General features: G+C 36.0%; 1 pseudogene across 1 annotated transcript; it reads left to right on the forward strand.

Annotated features, from left to right (window-relative positions):
* The first annotated feature begins 2,408 nt into the window (after positions 1 to 2,408).
* On the forward strand, positions 2,409 to 3,677 carry LOC308509624 (annexin A1-like; annotated as a pseudogene). Its single transcript has one exon. The product of its transcript is annotated as an annexin A1-like (transcript).
* The last annotated feature ends 4,534 nt before the right edge of the window (positions 3,678 to 8,211 follow it).

An 8,211-nucleotide genomic window follows, 5' to 3' on the forward strand; every position in this document is an offset into this window, starting at 1 on the left:
TATACTATACTAACAAAGAAGAAAGATATTAAATAAATCAATAATCTGTTTCCACCTTAACACTCTTGACAAGATGCGTAACCAAACCCCAAGCAATGAGATCAAGGAAATAAAGATTACAGGAGAAATTAATGGAATAGAGAATAGAAACATCACACAACAAATCAATGAAACCAAAAGTGAGTTTCATGAAAAGATCAATAAAACCAACAAATCTTTAGTCAGATTGACAGAGAGAAAATGTTGACTCTACTGCAGATTCAGGTCCCAAATGGGAACATCCTCATCCCTCTTGCATGCAGCTTCAGAACTGCTCCCCAGGCCAGCCAATGACCCACCTTCTACTAGTGCTGCAGTGCTTCCTGCGCACTCCCCTGGCAGGAGTAGCCCTGCCGTGTCAGTTGTCTGTTTTCCTTGTTCCCCAGAGTGGTTTCCCAGCCAGGAGCACGCACTGTGTATCTTGAGGGTCTTTGCTGGTGTTGCAGAAACCTAACCCTTTTAGGGTTGTCAGCCAGACTGTCAGGAAATGTAGCCCATCTGCCAATTAGTAGGTGAATTCATTAATGTCCAGGGAGATTTTGTGTGGGGGGACAAGTATCCATAACTAAGTGCACTTCTGTTCATTCACCTTTTACATTTATGGGTCAGCTGATGTTTTCTCACCATCAACCAACACTCTTAAATTATTTACATTGTTTGCACAACTGCACGACTAATAAAGTAAAACTTATTTAGTACATTAGACGTTCCTAAATATTGTTAACTGCAGATTTATTTAATCACAATTTATTCTGAATATTAAATTGAAAAGTCTAATATTGCCTTTTCAGTTTTTTAAATACCTTAAGAAGTAGACATCTAGCCCCAAATCATGATTCCAAAATTGACTATTATGCTTAGGACTAAAAAGTTTACAAAATTGCTGATAATGTGGATTTAAATTTATTCTCGCTTCTTAAGATTACAATAAATTTGTTAGGTACTTAAAAAAAAATCAACACTTTAAACTCATTCTATGTGACCAGTATTACTCTGATTCCAAAACCAGACAAAAGTATCACCAAAACCATCAAGAGACCAATTTTTCTTGTGAAAATGGATGCAGACTTAAAACTTAATTTACCAACATCTTAAATAAACACCATGACTAAGGTGGATTTATTCCAGGGTTGCTAGGTTGGGTTATCATCTCATAGTCAATTAGTGCAATACAATGTATTATTAAAGTAATAAGCAACAATGGCATGATCATCTTAACAAACTCATAGAAAGTATTTGACAAAATTCAACACCCTCTCATGATAAAAACCCTCAGCAAATCAGGTAATAATGGAAATTTCCTTAACATGAAAATGGGCATCTATAAAAAAAAAATCACCACTGATTTTAAATGGTGAAAAGACTGGATACTTTCCTCTGAATATCAGAAAAAAAATGAGAATGTCTCCTCTTACCATTTTTATTTGACAAAATTGTAGCTTTTCGCTATAACAATTATGCAATAAAAGGAAGAAAATGAATCTACATTAGATAGGAAAATATAAAACTATCTGTACTTGCAGATGACATGCCTATATATAGAAAACTAAGGAATCTACTTAACACTATTAGAACTAATATGCAAGGTGGGCAAGGCTTAGGATACAAGATCAACATAAAATCCAATTGTATTACTATACACTGGTGACAAACAATCTGAAAATGAAATTAAGAAAACAAATCAATACTGCTAAAAAGAACAAAACAGTTATGAATAAATTTAATAAAAGAGAAACCAAACAAAACTTTGTTGAGCAAAAATTAACGAAGATTTAAATACAAGGCATAAACTCCCATATACATGGATCTGTACACTTAACACTTTTGAGATGGTAACGTTCCCCCACGTGATCTACATATTCAGTGCATTCCCTATCAGAATCACAGCTGACTTCTTTATAAAAACTGACAAACTGTCAAGAATTCATATAGAATTGTTAGGCATCCAGAATAGCTAAAACAATTTTGGGGAAAAAAACCTCAAATTGGAAGATTCACATTTCCTTATTGTAGAACTTTCTACTGAACAATGGTAATGAAGATAGTGTGGTACTAACACAAGGATAGACATATAGATCATAGTAATAGAATTGCTATTCCATAAATAAACCCATAGTGCTGTGGTCAACTGATTTTCTAAAATGGTGCCAACAATAGTGAAAAAATGTTCTCTTCAACTGGTGATGGGACGGCTGGATAGCCACATGCAGAAAAAAGGAGTTGGACATTTACATTACACCATGTACAATAATTTACCAAAATGGATCAATAATGCTAAACTTAACAGGTAAAACTTTAATACTCAAAAATAAATAAATAAGGTAAAATATTCATGACCTTAGATTTGGTAAAGGATTCTTAGGTATGACACCAAAAAAGAAAAACACAGCAAAAGAAAGATAATTTGGATTTTATCAAAATTATTAGCTTTTGAGTGTGAAAGGATCAGAGAAGAGTCTCTCTTTAGTTCCTTGGAAGAAGGTGGATAAAAAGAAACTTCTTTAAAAATGGCAATGGTATCAGAATTCCTCAAGCAGGCCTGGTTTATTGACAATGAAGAGCAGGAATACATTAACACTGTGAAAGGATCCAAAGGTGGTCCCGGGTCAGCAGTGAGCCCCTATCCTAGCTTCAATCCATCCTCAGATGTTGCGGCCTTGCATAAAGCAATAATGGTTAAAGGTGTGGATGAAGCAACCATCATTAACATTCTTACCAAGAGAAACAATGCACAGCGTCAACAGATCAAAGCAGCATATCTCCAGGAAAAACGAAAGCCCCTGGATGAAATTCTGAGGAAAGCCTTTACAGGTCACCTTGAGGAAGTTGCTTTGGCTCTATTAAAAACTCCAGTGCAATTTGATGCTGATGAACTCCGTGCTACCATGAAGGGCCTTGGAACTGATGAAGACACTCTGAATGAAATTTTGGCATCAAGAACTAACAGAGAAATCAGAGAAATTAACAGAGTCTATAGAGAAGAATTGAAGAGAGACCTGGCTAAAGACATCACCTCAGACACATCTGGAGACTAAGGGTGACCGATCTGAGGATTTTAGCCTGAGTGAAGACTTGGATGACGCAGACGCCAGGGCATTATATGAAGCAGGAGAAAGGAGAAAAGGGACAGATGTGAATGTGTTCATACCATTCTTACCACCAGACGCTATTCCCATCTTCACAGAGTGTTTCAGAAATATGCCAAATACAGTAAGCATGACATGAACAAAGTTCTGGACCTGGAGATGAAAGGTGACATCAAGAAATGCTTCACAACAATTGTGAAGTGTGCCACAAACAAGCCAATGTTCTTTGCTGAGAAGCTTCATCAGGCCATGAAGGATGCTGGAACACGTCATAAAACATTGATCAGAATTATGGTTTCTCGTTCTGAAATCGACATGAATAATATCAAAGCATGCTATCAGAAGTTGTATGGTATTTCTCTCTGCTAAACTATCCTGGATGAAACCAAAGGAGATTATGAGAAAATCCTGGTGGCTCTCTGTGGAGGACAGTAAACATTCCTTTGATGATCTCAAGCTTTTTTGATCAGAAGATTTTTTAATCATATCTTTTCATTCCATATCATAGACTTAAATAGGAAAGTTTCTTCAGCAGTATTAGTCTAGCTAACTGCCTTCTGAAAACTGTAGCCTATGAATCATTTTTTGTATCACAACTCTGTATTATAGAAATAAGTTTTTGAAAAATATATTTACCCTGACTATAAAACGCCATAAATAGGTTCTAGTAACATTACCTGAGAAAGATGTCTATGTAACAGAAAATAAAATGATTTTACAGGACAAAAAAAAATTATTAGCTTTTATACTTCAGAGGATACCATCCAGAAAGTAAAAACACTCATGAGGATCCAAGTGGCCTGATGGTGAGAATTTAAAATGGTGTGGCCTGTATAGAAAAGAATATGGCAGTTCCTCAAAATTTAAATACAGAATTATATATTTTCTTTCCTTCAAGAATTTATCGCTGTGGCACATAATCTTTTAAATGATGAGCTGTACCCCTTACCATTTCTTAACAACTGAAGAATGTCATATTTCTCACCTAGTCGTGAAGGTGAACATGCCTTTGGAGTCTGCAGGAGTGAAGGATGGGTTACATGTTACAGTGTCTTTTCTGCCAGGGCTTCTGGAAAAATCAATGAGTAACTTCATAACCACTTCTACTGGCAGACCTCCCTTCTTTAGTGAGAATAAGATTTAAAACTTCATTCAGTGTTCAGTGAGCACCTACTATGATCTCAGGTGCTGGGAATAGGGCATTCCTCAGACACAATGGTTCAGAATTTAACCTAAGAATTGTTACGCTACAACCGAATAGCTCTTTTCCTAAATCATTCAGTCTTAAAATCTTTTTAATGTCTCCTTCCCCCATTTCTCCCACCCCCTATTCTTTACCTCTTGCAACCACCAATCTGTTCTCTGTATCTATGAGCATGATTTTTAAAACATTTTTTGTTTGTTCTTAGATTTCACGTATAAGAGATCATATAGTATTTGTCTTTTTCTGACATATTTCACTTAGTATAAGTCCCTCGAGGTCTATCCATGTTGTAACATACAAGTATGGCAAGATTTTACTTTTTTATGGCTGAATAATATTCATCTGTGTGTCACAATTTTTTTACCCACTCATCCATCTGTGGACACTTAGGTAGTTTCCATATGTTGGCTATTGTAAATAATACTGCAGTGAAGATGGGTGTGCATATGTCTTTTCGAGTTAGTGTTTCCCTTTTTTTCGGATAAATACCCAGGAGTTGAATTTCTGCATCACACGGGAGTTCTCTATTTTTAACTTTATGAAGAACCTCCATACTATTTCCCATAGTGGCTACACTAGTTTACCATCCCACCAACAGTGCAAAAGTTTCTTTTTTCTCCACAACCTCGCCAACCTTTGTTATTTCTTGTCTTTTTGATAAGAGCCATTCTGACAGGTGTGAGGTAATATCTCATTATGGCTTTGATTTACATTTCTATGATAATTAGTGATATTGAACATTTTTTCATGTATCTGATGGTCATCAGTATGTGCCCATTTTTTAGAGACTTTTTGTTTGTTTGCTATTAAGCTGTATGAGTTCTTTATATATTTTAGATATTAATGACTATTCACTATATGATTTGCAAATATTTTCTTCCATTCAGTAGGCTGCATTTTAATTTTGTTGTTGGTCTCCATTGCTATGCAGAAGCTTTCTAGTTTGATGTAGTCTCACTTGTTTATTTTTGCTTTTGGTATCAGGTTCAGAAAGTCATCACCATGACCTATGGCAAGGATCTTATGGCCTATGTTTTCTTGTCGGAGTTTATGATTTCAGGTCTTACATTCAAGTCTTTAATCCATTTTGAGTTTATTTTTGTGTATGGTGTAAGACTGTGGTTTAGTTTCATTCTTTTGCATGTGGCTGTTCAGTTTACCCAACACCATTTATTTGAAGAGATTGTCCTTTGTCCATTGCATAATCTTGGCTCTTTTGTCCTAAATTAATTAACTATATATGAATGGGTGTATTTCTCAGCTATTTTGTTCCCTTGATCTATGTGTCTGTTCTTATGCCAACACCATACTGCTTTAATTACTATAGCTTTGAATATAGTTTGAAATCAGTGTTTGTGATGCATTCCCCTTCGTTCTTCTTTTGTCTAGCTTGCTTTGGCTATTTGTTTTTTCCTGTGGTTCCATACAAATTTTAGGATATTTGTCCCATTTCTGTGAGGAAGGCCATTGGAATTTTGATAGGGATTGAATTGAATCTGTAGATTGCTTTGGGCAGTTTGGACATTTTAATGATATCAGTTCTTCCACTCCATGAGCACAGAATATCTTCCCATTTCTTTGCATCTTTTCCAATTTTTTTCATTAGTGTATTGTAGTTTTCAGAATACAGTTCTTTTCTTTCTTTGGTTAAATTCCTAAATATTTATTCTTTTTGATGCAATTGCAAATTTAATTGTTTTCTTAATTTTTCTTTCTGATTGTTTGTTATTAGTGTATAGAAACATAACAGATTTTGCATATTGATTTTGTATCCTGCAACTGTAATGAATTTGCTTACTAGCTTTAACAGTTTTGTTCTGGAGATTTTAGGGTTTTCTATATGTGAGATCATGTCATTGGCAAATAGTGACAGTTTTATTTCTTCCTCTCCTATTTGGATGGCTCTTATTTCCTTTTCTTGTCTGATTGCTGTAGATAGGACTTCCAATAATATGTTGAATAAAAGTGATGAGAATGTGCATCCATGTTTTGTTTCTGATTTTAAACGGAGAGTTTTCAGCTTTTCGCCATTGAGAATGTTAACTGTGGGTTTGTCATATGTGGCCCTTATTACATTGAGGTATGTTCCCTCTATACCCACTTTGTTGAGAATTTTTATCATAAATGGTGTTGAATTTTGTCAAATGCTTTTTTCTTTTTTGCATCTATTGAGTTAATCATGGTTTTTATCCTTCATTTTCTTAGCATCCTGTAGTGCATTGACTAATTTGCAAATGTTGAACCATCCTTGCATCCCTAAAATGTCCTAGTTGAACATGTTCATGATCCTTCTTTTTTTAATTTTTATTTTCTTATCCTCATCTCCACCCCCTTTTGTTTATTCTTTTTTTTAATAGTTTTATTTTATTTTTTTAAGATTTTATTGGGGAAGGGGTACAGGACTTTATTGGGGAACAGTGTGTACTTCCAGGACTTTTTTCCAAGTCAAATTGTTGTCCTTTCAGTCTTAGTTGTGGAGGGCACAGCTCAGCTCCAGGTCCAGTTGCCGATACTAGTTGCAGGGGGCGCAGCCCACCATCCCTTGCGGGAGTCGAGGAATTGAACTGGCAACCTTGTGGTTGAGAGGACGCACTCCAACCAACTGAGCCATCCGGGAGGCAGCTCAGCTCAAGGTGCCGTGTTCAATGTTCTTAGTTGCAGGGAACAAAGCCTACCATCCCTTGCAGGACTCAAAGAGTTGAACCGGCAACCTTGTGGTTGAGAGAGACCACTGGCCCATGTGGGAATCGAACCGGCAGACTCCGGAGTTAGGAGCATGGAGCTCTAACCGCCTGAGCCACTGGGCTGGCCCCATGATCCTTTTAATGTCCTGTTAAATTTGGTTTTCTAATGTTTCATTAAGGATTTTTGCATCTATGTTCATCAAGATTATTAGCCTGGAATTTTCTTTTTCTTCACTTTTAATGAATTTTTATTAAAGCAAGAAGTTTATAATCCAAATTATATTTTCTTGCTCAGTTAACAATTCTGTTATTTAAAACAGAAGTGAAATTCTGAACTATTCAACAGGAAAGAATTACAAAATTAAAGGAAGGAATGCTGTACATTCCTGTACTTTGCTGAAAATTCTTTTTCCCAGGGTCTATAAAACCTGGGATATAAAACCTTTTATATTTTACTATTTTTGTGGTGTTTTTGTTGTTTTTAAATCAATAAGTAGTCTAGGACTAGCATTGTTTGCTGGACCAGGCATTGGTTCAGTACATAAGGTTCAAAGTTTCCTTTCCTTTTTAAATTTGTTTTATATTTTGCAGTGTTCTTTTCCCCATAATATTTAAGTTTTTCTATGTTTAGATATTTTTCTTTGGTGAAACACAAATTTCTTTTTGTGGTCCCTGATCATTTATAAACAGTTGGAACAGCGGCACTGTTAACTGCTTTCTGGGCAGCCTCTTTAGCCTGGTGGGCTTGTAGTATAGCTACAGCTTCATCAACTTTAGAATGGAGTGACTCTAGAGACTTGTGCATATGCAAAAGTTCTGAATTATCAAGATCCAACAACATGCCAATGATTTTTCCAACAAGCGGAGGGTGCTTGAATTACAGCAAACAGCCATTCAACAAAGATTTGCTTCTCTTGAGGAGGGGCAGAGGCCAACATGGAAGCAGTCAAAGGCTCCTGACTTTGCACATGAACAGCAGGCATGGTAACTGGTTTGCAGTTGAGGACTGTGAACCCTTGCAGTATATTTATACTATGGAACAGTGAAGACAGCAGGAGTTGCTACAGCAGCAGCAGGTGCAGGACAAGTACCCATTGTCTGTTTTGATGTTTTAGCAATATGCTGTGTCAACATTACTCATGGAACCTGTGAAGAAGCTGATCTCATAGTACTAAATGGTGGTCTAGGAGAGGCTAGG

Source organism: Rhinolophus hipposideros, assembly GCF_964194185.1.
Source record: "Rhinolophus hipposideros genome assembly, chromosome: 16".
NCBI lineage: Eukaryota > Metazoa > Chordata > Mammalia > Chiroptera > Rhinolophidae > Rhinolophus > Rhinolophus hipposideros.